The sequence below is a fragment of the Eubalaena glacialis genome, chromosome 1 (genome assembly GCF_028564815.1).
Source record: "Eubalaena glacialis isolate mEubGla1 chromosome 1, mEubGla1.1.hap2.+ XY, whole genome shotgun sequence".
Taxonomy (NCBI): Eukaryota; Metazoa; Chordata; class Mammalia; order Artiodactyla; family Balaenidae; genus Eubalaena; species Eubalaena glacialis.
This window is the reverse complement of record NC_083716.1, coordinates 60,337,676-60,354,474: the sequence shown is the minus strand read 5'-3', so window position 1 is coordinate 60,354,474 and position 16,799 is coordinate 60,337,676.

Sequence of the window (16,799 nt, the reverse complement as noted above, 5' to 3'; positions counted from 1 at the left end):
TATTTTTCTAGTAAAATCTTTCCAGCGCTTCCTATAGTTCCTCTTAATGAATGACGTGGTTTTCCATCCTTCCCCATCCTTTCACCCTCTTTGGGCATCCTTCAATGTGTGAAGGATTAGGGGGAGTGGGAAGGGGGTCCCCAGCCTCTCCACATCCTTCACTTAATAGGGTCTTTTTATGTTGGGGTCATTATATTGACCTCTGCAACTTTGTATTCAGCAAACCAAAGATCTTCCTCACAAGTTGCATGTTTAGCTACTGCCAGTTTTATTTAGGGTGATTATTTCTTCTGGTATTTTTCATTGCGAAACTTCTGAAAAGACTCTGCTTCTATTGATTTCTTGGTGCAGAGAATATTCACAAGGCAGAGTGCTCAGGATCTAAGTGTACAAGGAGGTCAAAATGTCAGGGTCCAAATGTCCTTGCTGTCAAGTGCTGGAGTGAGAGCAGCAGGGTCAAAGGCCCTTCTGCAATTACCCCGAGAACTAGAGGAGCCAGAGATGCTGGATCTGACAAAGACTGAAGAAAGATTTCCATCTAGCTGGGAACCTGGGGGGCTGGTCCCAGCCCTAGCCCCAACCCCAGCCCCAGGTAAGGGCTAAGGAGGCAAGAGGAGCTGCTGAAGATATAAGTTGAGAGGGGGCAAAAAATCAAATATCTAAAGACATCTGAGATAGATAGGTAGATAGGTTGATAGATAACCGATAAGAGAGGGGGATAATATTTCACAGTGTCTAGAAGGGTGGCCAAGAAAATAAAGCCACGAAAAGAATGAGGTGGGGTGCTGGATTATCACCTCCGTTAGAGTAGCCCTTAAATGCTGTGACCAGAAGACTGGTGACCCTCTCCCCATACCCCGCATGCCCCCAATCCTTCACACGTTAAAGGATGCCCAAAAGAGAGTGACCAGGGTGGGGAAGGGTGGAAACCACATCATTAATTATGAGGAACTATAGGAAGCCCTGGGAAGAGGTTATTAGAAAAGAGTGGTGCTAGCAGCAACAGACACCTTGGTCCGTCTTCTAGCAGCTGAAGGGCTGACCTGCGAGAAACCACAGCCTTCTCTGCGCAACTCTCAGGCCAAGCTCAGGCCGTGGGTAGATGCCCCAAGAGCTGCCTTGTGTGGACGCGGCAAACACACCATTATGCAAGGATGGGAGCAAGCCAGGTAACCATCAGCTGGACTCAGAGATGTCTCCAGCTGTTCAAGACTCCAGGCATAGTCCACCGGGATGCTGTGCAACAGCAAGCTGCCCTAGTGCAGATAAACTGTGATCTGTAGAAACAGCTGTTATTTTCATTGTAGCTTCTTAGGAACTTACATACGGCAACATTTGACATAGGTTTCTCCCCGACACCACCGCCTTCTCTGACCCATGTGATTTTCATTAGCAAACGCCCTTCCCCCAGAATCTCCCTCTACTTTCTCCATTTTCACGTGTAGGTAGACATTGCTCTTTGTCCCAACTTCTCTGGATCAGAGTCCCACTTAGGCCCAGTGGCAAGGTGTGATAGGCAGAATACACCCACCCCCACCCCACCCCCAAAGATGTCCACATCCTAATGCCTGGGACCTGTGAATAGGTTATGTTACAAGGCAAAGGGGAGTGAAGGTTGCAGGTGGAATTAAGATTGCTAATCATCTGACCTTAAAATAGGGAGAGTAGCCTGGATCACCCAGGTGGGCCCAATGTAATTAGAAAGGCTCTTAAAAGTGAAAGAGAGAGGCTGAAGAAGAGGGTGGAGTGATGCCACGTGAGAAGGACTGGGTTCCCTGTTGCTGGCTTGAAGATGGAGGAAGGGGCCCTAAGCCAAAGAACAGCCTCTAGAAGCTGGAAAAGGCAAGGAAACGGATTCTCCCCCAGAACCTGCAGAAGGACTACAGTCCTGCCAATGCCTTGATTTAGCCCAGTGAGACCCACATCAGGCTTCTGACCTACATAACTGTAAGAAGATAAGTGCTGCTTTAAGCCACAAAGTTTGAGGTGGTTTGTTACAGCAGCAGCAGGAAACTAATACGTGAGATTTAATAATACATGACTTTCCTGGGTTGAAAAATTCCAGAGGCTTCTAGTGCTCTGTGGACACCTGACTTTATGTGGATGCTGAATATAGCTAGAGCCCAGGGGAGAGGGGGCTCTCCCACCTCGGCTGCAGATGTGTGTAGTCTGATGGCCATAAGTCCTCTGCCCTCCAAGAAGTGTCTTTCTTCTTTCATATTAAGAAGAAAAGCAAACAGACTGAGGCCCATGTTCCGCAGGCCATCCAGAACCCTCCGCAGCCTCTTGAAGGACTGCTTTCCTCTGGGAGAAGTACAGGTAGGAGGGCTCTCATTTCTCCTGAGTCAGTTTCCCTGTAGCCTTCTTGCCTCTCCACCTCACTGGCGCCCGCCAGCCTCGCCCTCCTTCAACCTCACCCCAAGTGCGACACCACCCTCTTCTGTTCTTCCTCCAAAGCACCACCCACCCAGCGCCATTGTATGCGGCAGAGGGGCCCACAGCACAGAACAGGAGACAACTCCAGATTCAATGTCTGAGCTCCTTGTTCTTAGAAAATTGTTGTCTGGGCCCCATCCCCAGGGAATTTCTCCCTCTAGAGACGACCGTCCCTGTACCTGCCACGTTCACGAGGCTCCTCTCTGTGTATACAATCGTCGCAGCTTTCCTTTTCCTCCGTTCAGGGCCTCTTCCCCTCTTCTCTAGACCTCCTTCAAAAGGCTCCAGATTCCTCCTCTCTGATTACTATGCCGAACAGGTCAGCTCCCTCTTAGTCTCAACCTCCCAAGCAGGCTGAGCTAGGGGCCTCCCTTTCTCATCATAAAGCCCACCATGGCATTTTCCTAGATAAGTTACCGTCACCAATTCAAGAGGAGAATCTTTTGACTCCCTTAGACAATATCATCCACAGACCCTGGAAGCAGGAGCCCCTGCCTTGAGCTTGTTTTTTTAGAGGTCCATGCATCTGTCTGTCTGTCTCTCTCTCTCTCACACACACACACACACACATATTGAGATGCTGGTAAGCACTCATTAGAATAGCTAAACCAAACAAGAACCCAGCAAGATTAAGATTTTTGGGGGGTGGAGAAACGTTCTGTATCTTGGTCATAGCGGTGGTCACACAACTACACACATTTGTAAAACTAAGAAGAGTGAACTTTGCTGTGTTAAATTTAAAAATAAAAAGGATATGGGTGCCTCATTCACCTGGGATTTGGCTTTCGGCACAGGCAAAGAGTGACGTGTAACTCTATCCACTTTTGTGACTAACACCACTTAGGCGGCAGAGAGTGTGTTTCCCCTTCCCTTACTCTGTGTCCTCAAAACAAAAGGTGACCGGTCTGAATTCCTTGAAGGTGAAGGTCGGTGGGTTGTGTTGCTGCTAATCTGCGGGTCCAGGGAGGATTGGAGCTGTGGAAGCCCGTGGCCGAGAGAACAGACAGCTTATCCTGCTGAACCTGGTAGCGCCGGGCATCCATTGTGCGTCTGTTCTGCTCCAGGGCTCTGGAGGTGACCTGGCATTATTGTGGTATTCACAACAGTCACACAACAGCTGAGGGATATTTTGGTGCATTAAACAATTCATAGGCTTCTCTAAAGCATATATATGTAGGTCTAGATGTAATAAATGTGAAGCAAAATGCCACTTCTTTACATTGACTACTAGAATTGTCAATCATTTTATTTTTGTAACAGTCGTTTATAAGATTTAACAAAGGTTTCAAAGACGTGAGTTAAGATTTTGAGGTTTACTTAAGATCATTTTGATTTAAAACTTTGATATTTAATAATTACATATTCCTTTTTACTTTTAATAGAAACTTTGAATATTTTAGAAAAAACTCTTGAAAATGTACATGGAAATGTTTTTCATGTTTTATTGTTTTCATTTAACTTGCATTTTGATAAAAAATTTACCTTTGTTCACTTTGAATTCAATTACATTTTAAAATTTTATTTTATTTTTGGCTGCATTGGGTCTTCGTTGTTGCGCGCAGGCTTTCTTTAGTTGCGGCGAGCGGGGGCTACTCTTTGTTGCGGTGCATGGGCTTCTCCTTGCGGTGGCTTCTCTTGTTGCGGAGCACGGGCTCTAGGCACGCAGGCTCAGTAGTTGTGGCGCGCGGGCTTAGTTGCTTCACGGCATGTGGGATCTTCCTGGACCAGGGATCGAATCCGTGTCTCCTGCATTGGCAGCCGGATTCTTAACCACTGTGCCACCAGGAAAGACCTCAATTACATTTAATTTTTGATCCTTCAGATCAGCACTGTCCAATAGATAATGCAAGCCATGTATGCCATTTAAAATTTTCTAGTAGCCACATAGTGAAAAACAGGTGAAATTAATTTTCCAGGCAGGATTTTATTATTTATTTATCTGTCTATTTATTTATTTATTTTTGGCCGTGCCTCACTGCATGTGGGATCTTAGTTCCCCAACCAGGTATTGAACCCCTTTCCCTGCAGTGGAAGCGCATAACCACTGGACCACCAGGGAAGTCCCCCAGGTGAAATTAATTTTAATAATATATTTTATTTAACTATGCCCCAAATATTATCATGTCAACATGTACTCAGTACTCAATATGAAAATTATTGAGATATTTGATGTTCTTTTTTCCATGTGAAATCTGAGTATCTTACACTTACAGCACATCTCAACTTGGACCAGCCACATCTGAAGTGCTCAATAGCCCCACGGGGATGGGGGCTCCCATACTGGACAGCCGAGGTCTAGATCACTGAGAGTGAGACAAGTCATTGTGCTTATGGGGATCAGGATGGGGATTTCTGTTTGTCCTCTTGCCCAGACCTGACCTACCTCCTTCCAGCCTGGGTTGTCCCCCGTTCCTGAAGCCCATTGTGTGGGTGCCTTGGAGGTTTCTGTGGCTCTCCAGGGAGTTTGCTGGCAGCCGGCAGGGCCACGTCTGTTGTGGAGCTGTCAGTCTTGACTTTGATGGCCTAGCGATGTCAGAACTTCATGTTTGGAAAGAAAGCCTAGGGCCGAGGATGTTTCTCTGAAATCAATACCTCTGTTTATCTCCCTGGCTGTCAAAACACTGGAGTGCCTGCTGCCAACCTCCTGCTGGAGGGCTCTGGAGCCCTTAGGACCCAGGGCATGGGCTGTGGGTCGTGGTCCTCCCAAACTCCCCCCTTTCCCAGGAGATTGCCGTTTGAGCCCTGCTCAAGTCTGTCAGTGATCTCAGCAAATGGGTAAATTGCATCTCTATTAGCACCTCTCTCTGCACGCCAGGACTTATTTATTTTACAGATAGATGGCTGTTTCCTCTTCACGGCCTGTTAGTGCATCAGAGTGACATTGATGAGGCTTGACAGTGTGATTATTCGCGTGTGGGAGGCAGGAGAGCAGGGGAGGGACGGGCATGTGCTTTCAAAACATCAAGACTTGGGTTCAAATCCTGCCCCTGCCACTTAGCTCTGGGCTGGTACAAGTCCCTTAACTTTCCTGAGCCTGTACGTTGGGACTAATAACAGGATCTACCTATGGGGTTACCATGCAGATTAAATAATATAATGCCCGTGAAGCTCTTGGCTTGGAAGAAGCATTGATGTTCTTCTCATTCTCCCTCAACTCTGGTTAATTGTTTTATCTCCCATTGGACGGATTAAGAAATCCCTAAAGAGGATTAAATTAATAAACCATTAGGTTAGGAGCTGAAATCCCCCTGTGGTTTCAGCACATGTTTATTGAAGTGATGCCCTACTCTGTGTCCAGGCCCTGTTGTAGAAGCAGGTGGTGGGACCGGAGGCAGGAAATCAGGGCCTGCCTTGGGTGAACTCACCATGCAGTGGGGAAACAGACCTCTAAGCACCCACCGGCAGCTCGGCGAGCAAGGGCTGTGTTGGGGTGCATAAGGGGCCAGGGTTGCCCAGAAAAGCCCGGAAACTCAAAAATGTCCGAGAAGGCCAACTTTGGCAATGGGGGAAGAAGGCTTGATGGGAGTATCCCGTGGTAATGTACTGGTCATCCATGAACCCAGTAGGTACTCAACAAACTGTCATGGACATTTTTAGTTCAATCATTGGCATTAGCCAACCCATGATAGTTTAGTCATGACAGGTACCTTGAGCCAATTCCAGTTAGATCTGGGGGCATCGTCTGGGATGGGGAAAAACACACACACATACACATACACACTCACACGCATATGTACACACACCAATATATACACCCCACACACCCATGTATATACACATACCCACATATATACAAATATATATACACATACCCATATGTATACATACACCCATATATAGAGAAATATATATACACACACATATATATATGGGCTGGACTGAGCTCAATTTTAGGAAGGGGTTGACTTTGACACATTGTGTGCAGTGAACCCTTATCAGTCAGGGGCCAAAAAGGGACAGAATTCACCAGGGATGGTTTAAATGAAAAGATATTGATGGCCTACATACAGAGTGTGAGCAGGGTTAAGGGAACAAGCCAGGGATACCGAAGCACCCAGGAAGTAGCAACAGTGGAGGGCCAGGGGCTACAGATGTGGCTGTGACCCAGCTTCGACCAGGCAGACGAGGACAACACTCTGGGGGATGGTAGAGCAGTGAGGTGGAAGGCACCTGGGTCCCTGCATGACCTCCTGGAGCTGAGTCCCCTCGCCCGTCTGGACTGCCCTCCTACCTCTGTACAGTGACATGAGAGAGAAATAAGCAGCTGTCTGTTTAAGCCACTGTATTTTGGAGTCTCAGTTACAGTAACCTAGCCTGGACCCTAATTCAGTCAAAGGCTAGTGTGGTTGCAACAGGGTGAAGGAGGGAGAAAATGTTGGCAGGTGAGGGCCTGTACTCGTGGGGCCCTGTGGTCATGGTAAGGAGTTTGGATTTTCTTCTAGGGAGGATGCTTACATGATTTGATTTGCATTTTAAGAAGAACATCTTGACTGGTATGTGGGGAATGGAATGTGGTGAACAAAAAGTGAACTAAGGAGGGGACTGCTCTGGTTGTCCAGGGAAGAGATGCTGGTGCCTTGGTCAAGGATGGCAGCGACAGAATTTGTGAGAAGGGAGTCACGTTCCAGATATGTTTTGATGGCAGATTATAAAGAATTAGCTGGTGACTTTGACTTTGAGGTATTTGTTGTATGTTCAGGTATAAATGAAATAAAGTGCTTAACACAGACCTTAGCACACAGTATTATTGTTGTGTTAATAAAGGTTCTATGACTCTGATGAGGTAACTTTTTCCTGCACAAGATGCTGATGGATCTTAGGAAAGAAACTCATGTTTTATTAAGCGACTCACCACTTTGGTGTCTGTGCACATGGTCTCAGACTGTCCCTGAGGCCACTTCTCAGGGAGGGAGGTCAGGTGTGCCCAGGACCCGGAGAGACCCTCACTGCTGCAGTCAGTCTGGCTTGGAATGGGTGGAAAATTCACTCACTCTGCCCATCCCAGTAGAGCACCTGTCATGTGCTGGGCAGCATTGTAGAAACGGAGGGAAAGACAACAACAAGGTATACTCTGTCGCTGCCCTCATGTTGCTGTTATTCTTTTCACTGGGATGTACAAAGAAAGTGAGGTGTCTTTATTTTTCTTTAGCTCTTCTAATCTTCCCCACAAGCCCCTCCCTATCTTCTGGGAATGGTAGACACTTAAATTTGCTAAGCAATAATGTCCCAGCCTCTTCCCAGTTAAAAGCTCAAACCCTCAGAATCCTCTTCTGTTGCACAAGAAGGGTTGTGGATGTACATCAGGGTTTATTGCAAGAACCAAGGTGGGGAGGGAGCCTTGATGCTGGGGGAGCCCTTGAGCCTGGCTGCTGCTCACATTGGGCAAAATGGTCTCCTTCCAGAAGCCTAAATAGGTAAAGAGCAAGGCGCTCCCTGCACGTTTCACTCTGTCCCTGGGACGTTGTCTTAGAGAACAGAGGTCACCACCTCTAGGCCTCACTGCCACCTGCCCCCTCCTATATGCCTTGTTCTCTTCAGTCATTCACTTTCTTTTACTTTCTTACCTGAACATCCTCTGGATTTGGCCTCTTTTTCCCATTTGTCAGGGGCTATAATCGTGAAGTGACTTCCAGGTAGGGTTGACTGATTTACAAATACATTTTTAGTATAAGTATGTCCTCTGTGATATTTGGGACATATTTATACTAAAAAATTATTTGTTGCTTATCTGAAATTCAAATTTAACTGGTATCCTGTATTTTATCTGGCGATCCTGCTTCTAGGGAACTTGATTATGCGGGAGAGGGATGAAAAACACAGCCATTTAGTATTTTCAAAATATTATGCCTAATATAAGGCTTCGCTCCTGCTGGCCTCTGGCTGGACAGATTTAGAGGGCCTTCCGAAAGAAGGAGGCTGCCCCCCACCACCTCCTCCCTAGCATGGGCTGTTCCCAGTTCCTCAGAGGAGTCCACTGTGTGTGTGTTGTATGGAGAGGGTGGGGGAGATGGTAAAGGAACCAGCTTTGGCTTCCTGCCCTCCCCCCCATGCCCCACCCATCACATCAGGCAGGCCTCCCTGGGATGTGGGTAGACCCATCCTGCTGGCAAAGCTATTGCTTACCTAGAACTTTTATGAGGGCATTTTTATTGAGCTGTAATTGAAAAGAAAAAAAAAAACAAAAACTCCAAGACATTCCAGATTTTTCTCATAAGCCTGCTTCAGGCGTGTGTGTGTGTGTGTGTGTGTGTGTGTGTATGTGTGTGACATTTAACTTTTCTCTCTTCTTCCCTAAGTTAAGGACCAGAATAAAGATGAACTGGCAGTCTGGAGAGCCTGTAAAACTCTTTTCATTAAGCAAATATTCTAGTGTTTGGAGAACCACGGCTTTATGTAAGAGGGCTGCATTTGTCATTACAGTCTAATATCCTAATGTAAGTTTACAACCATATCTAAGAAACCTGTGATAGAATGCAGAGCCTCTTATATGTGTAAAACTGCTTGGCAAAAGTTTATAAATCATATACATCTATTTAAAAGAATGTGAAAGTAAATCCAGATGATGGCCTTTGAGAAACAGGCTGATCGTGGTCACCCCACTGTGCCCCATTGCTGTTCTGAGAAGCTGCAGGAAAAAATTGCATCTTTCTTGGGGTCTGTGTGACCAGCCCTCCCCTCCCTCACCCAGGAAGGATGGAGATCCAGACCTTCCTTCCCAAGTCCCTGGCTTTCTCAGCAGGAAGGAAAGAAGCGAAAGCTTTTTTTGAGGACCTACTATGAGCCAGGCACTGGGCTGCTTCTCTTGTTTCCATGCTTACAACAGCCCTGTGCAATGCTGGGATCCATCTCATTTTTACACTTGAGGGATGTGAGGTTCGGAGGAGCTAAGCTGCCCAGGCTCACATAGCTGGTTAAAGGATGGAGTCTGAAAGAAAACCGGAGTCCATGTGTGTCCAAGGCTCCTGTTCTTCCTGCCACCCATTTCCCACCCCAGGCCACTCAGCTCAGCGGTGGCGGTGTCTGTTGTGATCTCCTTGCCTAGAGATGAAGTGCTGCTTCTCATGAGTCACAAAGCCAGACTGAGAGTGAGAGGGGTCTCAGGCCAGCCCCTTCTGTGTGGTGACCGTTTCTGAGACAGGACTGCCTGCACTGACCCATTGTCCTGCCCAAGGGACTCATTCTCGTCAGGGGATGCCTGTGGTCTGACAGAAGTTCAGGAAGTGAATAGGTGAGATGCCCAATAGGGTGCCCAAAGATAAACTCACTCTCCAGTGACCTCAGGGATTCATTGTAAGAACACACTGGAAAGCAATGCATCTCCTGGAGAATGGGAATATCTCCCAGCATACAGCACGACTCCAGTGACCAGGTTCACGTGGGGTCTCATCAGGTGTGGACTGCTCCCCACTCCAGGGCTCTGGCTTTACGGGGACCTGGCCCCTCTCTGTTTGGCTTCTAATATTGCTGTCACCACCAGCTGACTCCTCTGCTTCTCCACTTTGTGATTTCTGCTGCCCATGGCTCCTGCTTCCTGATTTCAGGTACCCACCACCCATCCTGCTATCTCTAATGGCCTCCCACTTAGACTCCCCAGGAGAGAGGACCTCATTGGGTCGGTAGCCTTGCCCAGGACAGAACACCCATCAGTGACAGCCTCTTACATCAGACCAGTTCGGCTGCAAGTAACAGAGACTTGGAAGACAATGGTTTAAACAAGACAGACATTTCTTTCTCTCTCATGTAAAAGAAGTGTGGAGGCAGAGCAGTCCAGGGCTAGCAGGGAGCCCAGCCAGTGCCATTCACACTCTAAGTGGCACCATGGAGGGGGGTGGGGGGGGGGTCAAAGGACACACACTTTGCCCTGTAAGGAGACTTATCAGAAGTTCCACACAATAATTCCACTACATCCAATTGGCCGGAACATAGTCACTTGGTCAAACTCACCTACAAGGGAGGTTGAGAGAGGTTCTACTTTGGCTGGTTGCATTGCCACCCAGCTAACAATTGAGGTTCTTCACCAAAGTAAAAGGGGAAGATGGATATGGGGAGCAAATAGAAGTCCATGCCCCGGGCCCCATCCTGATGCAACCATCTATGGCTAGCACAGTAGAGAAGCAGAGTCATGTGGTAGAGAGTGTGTGACACCAGGAATCCCTCAGAAAGGGGTGCTGGCATGATGCGGGCCTTGCATGGGCTGTACAGAGTGCTATCTGTGTGGTATGGTCTCTAAGGGACCATGAGAGCCCCTTCACCCACTCGCAAGTTTCCCCGTTGTAGTCCTGCCTGCAAGTTCAACATTCAAGTGAAGCAGTGCCTTCCCTGCACCCCTTTTATTTTTTATTTGTTTTTTACTGAAGTACAGTGGATTTACAGTGTTGTGCCCATCTCTGCTGTACAGCAAGGTGACTCAGTTATACACATAGAGATGTTCTTTTTTTGTATTCTTTTCCATTATGGTTTGTCACAGGATATTGAATATAGTTCCCTGTGCTATATATTAGGAGCTTGTTGTTTATCCATTCTAAACGTAATAGTTTGCATCTACCAACCCCAAATTTCCGGTCCATCCCTCCCCCTCCCCCACCCTTGGAAACCATAAGTCTGTTCTCTATGTCTATGAGTCTGTTTCTGTTTTGTAGATAGGTTCATTTGTGCCATATTTTAGATTCCACATGTAAGTGATATCATATGATATTTATCTTTCTCTTTCTGACTTACTTCACTTAGTATGATAATCTCTAGTTGCATCCATGTTGCTGCAAATGGCATTATTTTGTTCTTTTTTATGGCTGAGTAGTATTCCATTGTGTATATGTACCACATCTTCTTTATCCATTCATCTGTTGATGGACATTTAGATTGTTTCCATGTTTTGGCTATTGTGAACAGTGCTGCTATGAACATAGGGGGTGCATGTATCCTTTTGAATTATAGTTTTGTCTGGGTATATGCCCAGGAGTGGAATTGCTGGATCATATGGTAATTCTATTTTTAGTTTTCTGAGGAACCTCCATACTGTTTTCCATAGTGGCTGTCCCAACTTACATTCCCATCAACAGTGTAAGAGGGTTCCCTTTTCTCCACATCCTCTCCAGCATCTGCTATTTGTAGGCTTTTTAATGACGGCCGTTCTGACCGGTATGAGGTGGTACCTCACTGTAGTTTTGATTTGCGTTTCTCTAATAATTAGTGATGTTGTGCATCTTTTCATGTGCCTACTGGCCATCTGTATGTCTTCTTTCCGGCACCCCTTTTAAAGTGTGCATGTGATCCTGGGGAAATTAACCTGTCCTCAATTCTTTATACTTGCATGTATATTTTCTCGTGTCTGCTTAATGAGCCCACCTCCGCCCCAGTTGCTACCAGGACCAGGAGGGCCTGAGCAGTCAACAGCACTAAGCCCTGAGAGGCTTGAAAACTAGTCTGATGGGGTCCCAGGAGTCCCATTGTGGGCCCGGAGGGTACAGGAGACAAAGTCTGAATACCTGTGCAGGACTGTGAAAGGGAAAGTGTTTCGAGGGATGGGCTGATGGAAGGCTCTGAAGTAGGAGCTGGGGTGCAGGAAATCTCAGAGGAGGGGAAATTCTAGCAGGTCCCAAGGAGAGAAGGCCAGGCTGACCAAACATCAAATGGCTCAGGAAGCACAGATGAAGAGATTAGTGCAGAAACCTGGGAGCATAACCTAAGGAGAGCTGAGTGATCCGGGGAAAGGGAGAACAACGGTAGCCTGTTCCTCCTGCTTACTAAGGAAGGTGGGACCTGGGTGGGTAGGGGGGCGGGGGTGGGATATCTGAGTTTTCCTCCAGCCAGGTTTCCCCAAGGCCCCAGTGGCTGCAGAGTTCATACTGCAGCTGCCTTCCCCAACCCCAGTGGGGGAGGAAATGGAGGAGGCAGGTGTCAAGGCCAGGCTGTGAGCTAGAGGCCAGCAGACCCACAGGGGCCTCCTGGGAACCAGGAGTCTTGGACCACTCAGCAGGAGTCTGTTGGCCTGGAAGGTAGGGCGGCCGGAGCTTATGCCAGAGCTTGGGAGAGCAGGGCGATGTTCCATTCCTGGCAGCCTCCCCACCTTGCCCACCCCAAAGCCTGTGCCACCACCATTCCCCGTGGGCCCCTAACCATCTTCTGGTCTCCAATGGGGCTCTGGGCAGATAAAAGCCAGGACTCTATTGTCATCTGTACCCCTCTGTAGCTGTGACATCGTCTTCATGCACTTGGCATGGGGGTGGATTGATGTGGCTGCTCTGTCCATTTCTCATTCACATGTTCCTCCAGAGGCTGATTCAGTGATTAAAAACTGGGACTTTAGTTCAGACCTGGCTCCACCGTTATCTACTGATACATAACAAACTACCCCAAATGGTAGTGACTTAAAACGAGAGCATTTTGTTTTAGCTCGTGATTTTGTGGGCCCTTAATTCAGGCAGGTTCAAGTGGACTGTTCTTCTATTCCACATGGCATTGACACCTATTCCAAGTGGTATTCAGCTGGCAGGTGTGCTGAGGTCACTGTAATGTCTAGGGTCTTGGCAGGGAGGCTAGAAGGCTGGACTCAGCAGGGCCTACACCAGTTCACCTACACATGGCTTCTCCAACCCGGTGGCCTTCGGGAAGTCAGACTTCTTGCATGGTGGCTCAGGGCTCCCAGAGAGCGTGTTCTGCCCCAGGCAGAAGTTTGCAAGGCATTTTATGACCCAGCCTCAGAAGTCCCAGAATGTTACTCCTTCCCCAAATTCTATTGGCAAGCAAGTCACTAAAGGCCAACCCAGAATGAAGGCTCAGGAAGTGTTTAAGAAAATAGGCTTGCTGACTGAGTTTGTAATATGGTTCTACAAGTGCTAGCTAAGTGACCTTGAGAAAGTTTACTTAAGCTCTCCTTGAACCTCAGTTTTCACATCTATAAGATGGGAATATTAATAATAGTATCTACTGCTATGGCTTAGGAGAATTAAATGATTATATATATATCTTATCAATGCCTGCTCTGGAAACACCTGCTCAAGATCACCAATATCTGCAGTTTCCTCTTCTTCCTGGGCGCCCTGCTAGACCACATTTCCCAGCTGCCTCTGCAGTTAGGTGTGACCATGTGACTGAGTTCTGGCCCTGGAAACTAGAGGGGAAGTAATATATCTGATCTCTACATCCTCCATGCTTGCTCCCCCTTGCACCCATCAACTTGTGTTGTGAGAGAGAAATAAATCTTTGTCAGAGCCACAAGCCTGACTAACCCTCAGGTACATAAGCTCTCAAAGTTAGCTGCTATCTGGCTTAACCTCTCTCCACGTGTGTTCTTGTCTGTAAAATGGGGTGATAATGGGACCTATCCCATAGAGTTGTGAGGATTAAATGAAATGTACAGTTGACCTTTGAACAACGAGGGGGTTAGGGGCACAGACCCTTCTACAGAGAGTTGAAAATTCATGTATATAGCTTATAGTTGGCTCTCCTTACACATGGTTCCTCCATATCCGCGGTGCCTCAGGATTGTATCAGTGATTCACATTGGTGGATTCAACCAACTATATATCGTGTAGTACTACAATATTTACTATTGAAAACAATCTGTGTATAAACAGACCCGCACAGGTTTAACTGAACCTTGAACCTTCGTTGTTCAAGGGTCAACTGTATAGTTTGACTTACTGGCTTAGCTTCCCTTTGATCACAGTTATTTCATCTAAACTCTATAAACTGGTCATCATTACCTTTTTCTTGAAGCAAGATTATCCATAATCAAGCCTCTTGAAAGTTTTAAAAGGATAACATGAATTTGCAGTATTTTAGGCCTAAAACCAATAATAATGGCACCATTTTAATTCAGAATAGTTCCTAAAACCCATTTGCTGATGGCTTTCAAAACCTAAATATAGAGAATAGAATGTTTCTAATTTTAAAAGTCAGTCAATTTATTTTGATTTTTTAAATTAGGAAATATTTTAAGAATACAAAAAAAAAATAACAGACACCTATATTCCCACAGCTCAATATGGTCAAATCTTAACATTTTGCCGTATTTGATTTGTGTTTTTTCTAAAGAAATAAAACATCACGAATGAAACTGAAAAAAAAAAAAGATGTATGACGTATCTAAAGCATTTAGCATAGTACCTGGCATATGCAAAGCAGTCAGTAATTGTCAACAAATTTTTAAAACTTTTTATTTTGAAAGAATTTTAGGTTTACAGAAGAGTTATAAAGATAGCAGAGGCATTTCTTAGATACTCTTCACCCAGCTTCCTTTAATGTTAACTTCTTATATAACCATGGTCCATTTATCAAAGACATTAAAATTGGTGTAACACTATTAACTAAACCACAGAATTTTTTCAGATTTCACCAGTTTTTTTGCGTAAGTCTTTTGCTGTGCCCAAATCCAATCCGGGGTACCATGTTGCATTTAGGTCAGCTAATTTTTAATCATTCATTCATTCAATTCACTGAGAGTGCTGCCAGCCTTTAGTCCAAGACTGGGACTTCCTGTGCAGCAGGTGATGCCAGGGGCCCCTGTACTACGTACTATGACAGTAGTCACAGCTCTCATTTTTGAGAGTTTGCCACATGTTGTACAACGCACTTTCTAGATGCCCCACTTTATCCTTACAACAGTCCTATATGTTGGCTATTATTACTCCCATGTTACAGATGGGGGAAACTGAGGTATGGAGAGGTTAACTGAGTTTACACACCTGGTAAGGGGCAGAGGTAGAATTTGAACCTAGGCAACTGGCTCCAAATTCACAGTCTTAACAATACCTCACTCCTTTCACGAGGCTGCTCTATAGAATAGGAAGAGTAGATGCACCATTGCAGACTTCCTGGGCCAAGTGTGGCAGGCAGGAAGGGTTCCCGGTGGAGGTGTCAGTCTGGAGCTCAACCTCTGTTTCCTTGTGTGCTCTGGGGAATGTTTGGCTTTCCCTGCCTTCTTCTCCCCATAGCCCCAGAATCTGACCCCAGCCCTCGGAGTCCCAAGAAGGTAACCTGCTGAAACTCAAGCCCCAGGCCCAGGGTGTGGCTCTGTCCCAGATTCAGGGCACTCTACCCCAGCCAGCAAGGGCAGTCATAGACCCGGATGTTGATTTAGAGACTGGCTTCTGGAGCCACTATTTTGGATCCTGCTGACCATGCATAAGCAAGAGATAGCAACAAGGGCTGAGTTGTCAGGCTGAATGGGGGGATCCAAGGGAATTGGGGGTGGGCAGACTACTGACAGGACTAGCTCTGTCTGCTTTGGAGAATTATAGGCCCCACCAACCTGAGGATGAGCTGAGAAGTTTTCCATCCTGCCTGGTTGGGCACAGCAGCACCAGCCCTCCTGCCAAACTCCAGCTAGGACATGTGTTTACCCTTTGGAAAAGGCCCAGAGAGCACCTTAGGCAGCCAACAGCCAGCTGGGATTAGGACCAAGCACTGCAGGCAGCAGGGCAGGGGAGCTGCTGGGCAGTACCTGCCCTTTGAGGCCAGAGCCTGGAGATCCTGGATCCAGGAGGCAACATCCAGCCTCATTTTAGCTTCTCTGAGCATCAGTTTGTTCATCTGTAAAATGGGGATATTAATCCCTATGGCCCAGAGAGGGCCATCTACATTTGTGCAGTTTATAAATTGCAGAAGGAGTGAATGGGGCCTAAAACCCAGCCTGTGCTCAGGTCACTGAGTTGGGCACCATAACTTGGAACTACGTCTGCTTGGGAGGAAGGGACACCTTTTTCTTGACCAAACTGTTTGCCCAGGAGTGCTCCTGCCTAAAAGGCTGGTTTGGTCAGAGGCTGGTTTGCCCCTTTTTGGATTTGCACAAAGGAAAAGCACTTGCCCTCTGGAAATAGAGCAGATGGTGGAGAAGGGCAAAGGGCCCTTAAGTTCCCAGGAGAAGGCAGGGCTGTTCCCAGAGAGCCTTGGCAGGGGAGCAAAGAGGGAAGTCAAAGGTGGCCCAAGGGGACAAGATGAGCTGGGAAGAGGGTGTCAGGGTGACCAAATGGTGAGATGCTGTGTGCAGGTGGAGCTGGGAGGAGAGGAGGTGCCCTCTGGAGGCAGGCCCAGTCCCAGGGGCAAGTCCACTCCCCCTGGTGGCCCCTGTAGAGAGGGCCCAGTAACACGGAACTCTACCTGATGGCAGGGTCATAGCCAGAGAGTGTGGGAGTCATGGGGACCTTGAGCCCAGGGAAAGCCTGGTGAGAGACAGCCAGCTGGAAGAGAATGACAAGGCACCAAGCAATTATAGTTCAGAGTGACAGGTGACACCACAAGGGGTGGATGGACATTTTGGTAGCATGAGGAAAAACACTTCACTCAGGTTTGCTGGGTCCAGGGGCGTCCCCAGAAGTGACATCTAAACTGAGACCTCAAAGAGACCCCAACAAAAATGAGTG